This window comes from Lygodium microphyllum, chromosome 4 (assembly GCF_053477565.2).
Source record: "Lygodium microphyllum isolate KBCC chromosome 4, Lygodium_microphyllum_v1.1.10, whole genome shotgun sequence".
Lineage (NCBI taxonomy): Eukaryota > Viridiplantae > Streptophyta > Polypodiopsida > Schizaeales > Lygodiaceae > Lygodium > Lygodium microphyllum.
The window spans coordinates 72,625,177-72,631,311 of NC_141138.1; the positions used below are offsets into that span (position 1 = coordinate 72,625,177).

A 6,135-nucleotide genomic window follows, 5' to 3' on the forward strand; every position below is an offset into this window, starting at 1 on the left:
TACAAGAAATTCATGTTCAGAATAATCCGAAGTATCTCATAAACTGTTTACATTCAGGTTTTTGAAGACAGTTATGCTTTTAGCATATAGGCTTGCATTCAGAATTCAGCAAGTCTGTGTGGAGGAAGGATTCAGTTGTCTTTGTAATGTCAAAACTTAGAATCATCAGAACAAACAGCTATGAGTTTGTCATCTTTCTCATCCTGTTTTTATCATTGGCATAAGACCAATTTTTCTTGTTTGAAGGAAACATCCACTGAAGAATTCACCATTCAATCAACCTTGATGTTTGTTGTCTACAGCTACAGTAGTCCTCCAGGCATACAAGGAACAGAAAATGTAGCCTTCGCATCATAGCCAGTGCCACCACCAGACTCTATTAAACTTGGCTATCTGAGCTGCATATACAGAACCACCACACAACGACTCACAAAAGCAAAATACTTCAGCCTCTTCTACCTCCAATAGAATAATCATACACGCCAACCACTGGATTCTACTCTTGGGCAGTCCATATCAAGATCAAGTAGTAGTACCATCACTGAAAGCTCTTTTGTTACAATACACACTTACAACTACCTCCTTTCTGTAGACACTGAAATCTGCTCTTGTAACAAGGCTACAAATTTACTTTAATTGTAGGCACACATTCACTCATCTGTCTGCTCCTGCATGTCAGAAGTCCAAAGCGTGAGGTTGTCCCGTAGAAGCTGCATGTTTAGCGTGCTGTCTTTATACGACTCCTCACCAAGGGTGTCAAGCTCTGATATTGCTTCATCAAAGGCCTGTTTTGCCATTGTACAAGCCCGAACTAGAGAGTTAAGAATCTCTTAATAGAAAACTAAAAATTCAGAGCAAGCCCAAGACGGATCGGATGAGTAGGTGCTAGCTCTGCTGTTGCAAGTTCCTGAGCAGATTTGTAGGCAAGTAAGGTATTTTCTGCCGCTTCCTTACGCTCAGCACCCGTCTTGAACTCAGCAAGGTAACGATGATAGTCTCCCTTCATCTTCAGATAAAATACCTTCGATTCGGCAGCACTTGCAGTAGGAATTAGGTGACTATCCAAGAGCTCCAGGATGTTGCAGCAGATTTTGCTCAGCTCGGCCACCACCTTGGCCCTGTACTCCTTGATGAGAGCGACATGCTCTTCGTTGCCCTTGCTCTCTTCCTTCTGCTCGATCGAGGAAATGATGCGCCAAGAGGCCTGACGTGCTCCGATGACGTTTCTGATTTTCTGACAATCACTCGCTGCATAGAATCACGACACCTCTCCCTGCACCAGCTTCAACGGCTCGAAAAGCCTGTCTCCTGCTGAGCTAGCATGGAGATGGTCGAGGTTCATCCTCCCCTTGTGATCGGGCGGGCCGAAGACGATTATTTACACCTTGATTACGACAACGATGGCGAATTCGGACGCAGCTATAGGGCTAGAGGGAGCTCGAGCAGCTGCCAAACGAGTCGCGGCTTGTACACAAGCATGGCTGATCCGCCGAGCTGCAATGGGAATCAGCAAATGGTCGAGTGTGAGAGGACGGAGGAGTAGGAGAAGCTCATATCCTCTTCCTTCTTAGTACCGTTCTCTCTAGACGGAGGAGCACGGAAGGAGAGAGATGGAGGGAGAGGGAGGCCCTGAGCAATCCTTTTCTCCATCAGAAGAATGCAAAGGCGACTGATTCCTTGGGTGTGCCCCCAGCGGAGACTCTTTCTTTCGCGTGTAGATCCGTGATACACAGGTAGACCACACATCATCATCTCCAAAAACAGACTGAGCGAAAAAAAATGAGACAGAAAAAGCTTTTCCCCCCCTATAGGCCGTCCGATCTTCCCTCCTTTTTCCATTTGAATTCTCTCTCCCAATTAGTCTCTTTTCCCCTTCCTTTTCTCTTCTATCTTTAGTTTTTCTTTTTCTTGTTTTAGCATATCAAAATTAGGCAAGCGACCTTCCTCATTCCAACATTTTTATAAAAGTCTGACATGAGCATAATTTTTGTCAAAGCCTTGTTGTGCTAGTAATATGTCACAATGCCTTTTGCATTAATTCTACATTGACATCCAAGCAACCAAGATTATTTGCAAGAGGCATATCTTGCAGCAACTCTGCTTCCTCCTTTAAATGTCCTTCTTGTAGCATATCTCCAAAACACTTGCACCAAGGCTGTCATTGCACATAGAGCTAGACCAAATAGCAGCAGGACAAAGATCCTTTGGCATCAGTTTTTCATATTTTTCTAATACACGCACATCATGCATCCAAACAAAATCATGCGCATGCACTAAGGGAATATATACATTGGATGCGGATTATTAAAATGCATCACACAAACAATGAATCACACGCAGAAATTAACACAAATGCACAACAAAAGAAATGGAGGTGTATATGACTCGGATGCGCAGCAACACCACACCGTGCGCATAGGCGCATACAAAATAATAATAAATAATCGATGCCTCAATAGACATGACAAAATATAGGCGTGGCACCTATCAAAATATAATCCATAGATCGAATACTCGCTAGACTCCAATGCTTTCCTCCGCCACTGCTGCTATCTCTACACATCAACTGAAGCATTCACAATCGTTAGTAAAATAATACAATTAAACCGACAAAAGTGAATACCTAGCAGTCTTCAGCTACATAAATAAATCAACTGGTTAGAAGTAAATCCTAACCTTAATTTATTACGAGTGCGCACTCTAAACTCATAAACGTTTATTAATTTAATATGCATTTTGCAGAATCACCCGCTATGGAATCACCCATGTACACACTAAATTAATGAAACGCCCGAAAAGGACAGGCGTCCCCATCAACTTCTCGCACAAAGAATCCACTTTGTGTATGAGCCCCGGTCATCAAAGTTTACGGAATCCACCGTAAAACCTCACGGAATCCACCGTGGCACGGAATCCACCGTGAAATATGCCTCCTGGCATCATACCCCCGGGGTGGGATAGCAATTGACCCACATTGAGCTAGCTAACAGAGTGGGGAAAGCATTTAAGTCTCTAGCGTGCATCCATTGTGCTTCTTCTACAGAATGGTTCTTAAATTTAACTAGATATCTAGAATACCTTCGGCCAGTTCTAGTGGTCATAAAGTTAGTGTCTATAATAGCTTCTGGTTCAAGTATTTCAGTCTCTTCCTCTAGTAAAGGTGGGTTTTCATAAACAGGGTGGACAAGTAATTGGCCTCTAAATGGTCTCAATAAACTAATGTGAAATGTGTTGTGAATTTTCCAATGAGATGGTAATTCTAACTTGAATGCATTATCATTAATTTTATGAATGATTCTAAATGGTCCATAAAATCTGGGAGCTACTTTGACAACTGGATGTCTATCTACACTTTGCAGTCTACGTTTTTCTATTCTCAGCCAAACATAATCATCAACTTTGAAATTCATGGCTTGTCTTTTCTTATTGGCTTGTTTGGTATATGATTGCTGGGCTTTAGCAATCATATCTTTAACTTCATCAAATATACTGTTATGCATACTAGCAATATCATCAGCACTCTGAATTCTATTAGGCAAAGATGCAACAGGTGTAGATAATCTATATCCATAAATGACTTCAAACAGTGCTTTCTTTGTAGATGTGTGTGGTGTATTGTTATATGAAAACTGTAATAAATACAAATGAGTGTCCCATGTCTGTTGTTTAGAGATAGTATATGCACGTAAAAGATCTAGAATGGTGCTATTTATGGCTTCTGTTTGTCCATTAGTTTCTGGATGAAATGCAGATGAGATATCAATCTTTGTGCCTAGGTTAGCAAATAGAGTAATCCAAAAGTTGTTACAAAATCTAGAATCACGATCTAAAATAATAACTTTTGGCAATCCATGGTTAGTAAAAACAGTTTTCAAAAACAATTGTGCTGCTTGTGGTGCTGTTAAAGTTTTCTTACATGGAATGAAATATGCTTGTTTACTAAATCTATCTACAACTGTCCAAATCATATCATGGTTAGATTTAGTATTAGGTAAACCAGTAATGAAATCCATAGAAATTTGTTCCCAAGGTTTAGATGGAATAGACAAAGGCATAAGTAATCCATACTGTTTACCATGATGTCTCTTAACTCTTTGACAAATCAAACATTCAGAAACAAAGTTAGATACATCAGCATCCATATGCGGCCAATAAAAATCTTCAGTTAACATACGTAAGGTAGATATGATACCTCTATAACCTTGATATGGGGGACAATGAATTTCATTCAAAACAAAAGATCGGAATGGAATTGTAACACACAGTCTCTTTTCATAAAACATAAATCCATCATTATATGACAATGAATCAATAGAAATGAAATTATTTTGAACTAATTTATTCCAATCAGAATGAAAAGTAATATCCTGGTGATATGTATCTTTCATAGCAATCAAAGAATCAAAAGATATGACAGAAATATTATGAATAGCAGGTCTTCTAATCAATGCATCAGCCACTACATTTTCTTTTCCAGGTTGGTATTGAATGATAGGATGAAAACTTTGAATAAAGGAAGCCCATTTGATATGACGGTCAGAGATTTGAGGTTGGCTAAGTAAATGTCTAATACTTTCCTGATCGGTCTTAATCATAAATTCTGAACCCATTAAGTAGTGTTTCCAGTGTCTTAATGCTTGTACAACTGCTAATAGTTCTTTGTCATATGTGGAATATTTAAGCTCAGAGGGTTTCCGCTTACAACTAGAATATGCTATAGGATGATTGTCTTGCATAAGTACGGCTCCTATTCCTTATCCACTAGCATCAGTCACTACTAGAAAGAATGGTCTATTAAAGTCAGGCAACTGTAGAACAAGGGCATTGGTTAATGCATGTTTCAATAAGTCAAAGGATTTCTGTTGATTTTCGGTCCATTGATAAACAATTCCTTTCTTCAGAAGTTTGGTTAATGGTAAAGCAAGTAATGAAAAATTACATACAAACTTCCTATAGAAACTAGCAAGACCAAGGAACGAGCGTAATTCATGCACGTTTTTAGGAACAGGCCAATTCAATATTGCATTAATTTTCTTAGGATCAACTTTAATTCCATCAGATGATACAATATGACCTAAATACTCAATTTCTGTCTTAAAGAATTCACTCTTTTCAGGATTTGCACACAGTTGATTTTCTTTCAATAACTGAAAAACCAATGACAAATGCTCATAATGTTCTTTCTCATTTTGACTAAACACCAAAATATCATCAAAGAAAACAATTACACAATACTGATATTTCAAAAAGATACGGTTCATCATTCTACTAAAGGTAGCAGGTGCATTAGTCAATCCAAATGGCATGACTAAAAATTCGTAATGACCAAACTGTGTTCTGAATGCAGTCTTGAATATGTCAGACTTATCTAGCCTCACCTGATGATAACCAGACTTAAGGTCAATTTTACTAAATATAGAAGATCCTTGCAGTTTGTCCATAAGGTCATCAACTCTAGGAATGGGATATCTATTCTTTACAGTGATCTTATTTAAAGCTCGATAGTCAATGCACATACGATAAGTATTATTCTTTTTCTTGACTAACAATACAGGTGCACCGAATGGAGAAGTGCTAGGTCGAATTAAACCTCTATTTAGTAATTCCTCAACTTGACTCTAGATTTCTTTTTGCTCTATCTGGTTATGCCTATATGGTGCTTTACAAGGTGGTTGTGTGCCAGGGATCAAATCTATCTTATGGTCTTCTGGACGTGAAGGAGGTAAACCTGGTGGTAGGTCTTCTGCAAAACAGTCCTTAAAATATGCAAGAAATTCCTTATGCCTAGGGTGCATATGATTTTCCTTTACTTGCAATTCATTCACCCAAATGAGATGGGATTTACTACTCTTGCGTAATGCACGTTTAGCTTGAGTATGTGAAAGCAGTGGAAAAACATTAGATGCATGCATACCATATAATGTAATAGATTTTCCTTGAAAATTAATATTCATTGTGTGTGTGGAATAATCTATATCTGGGTTATGCTGGTGTCGCCAAGGCATACCTAAAATAATGTCATTCGACTATAATGGAACAACTAAAAAATTTCTTCTTTCAGTGTATGAACCAATTTGAATCTCTAAGTCTTGCACTTCCTGTGTACCATTATACCTAGTGCCTAAAAATGCAGCT

The 6,135-nt window shown here is 38.6% G+C and overlaps 1 pseudogene; it reads right to left on the reverse strand.

Annotated features, from left to right (window-relative positions):
* Positions 1–548: 548 nt before the first annotated feature.
* Positions 549–1,342, reverse strand: LOC148037172 (14-3-3-like protein pseudogene; annotated as a pseudogene).
* Between the last annotated feature and the right edge of the window lie 4,793 nt (positions 1,343–6,135).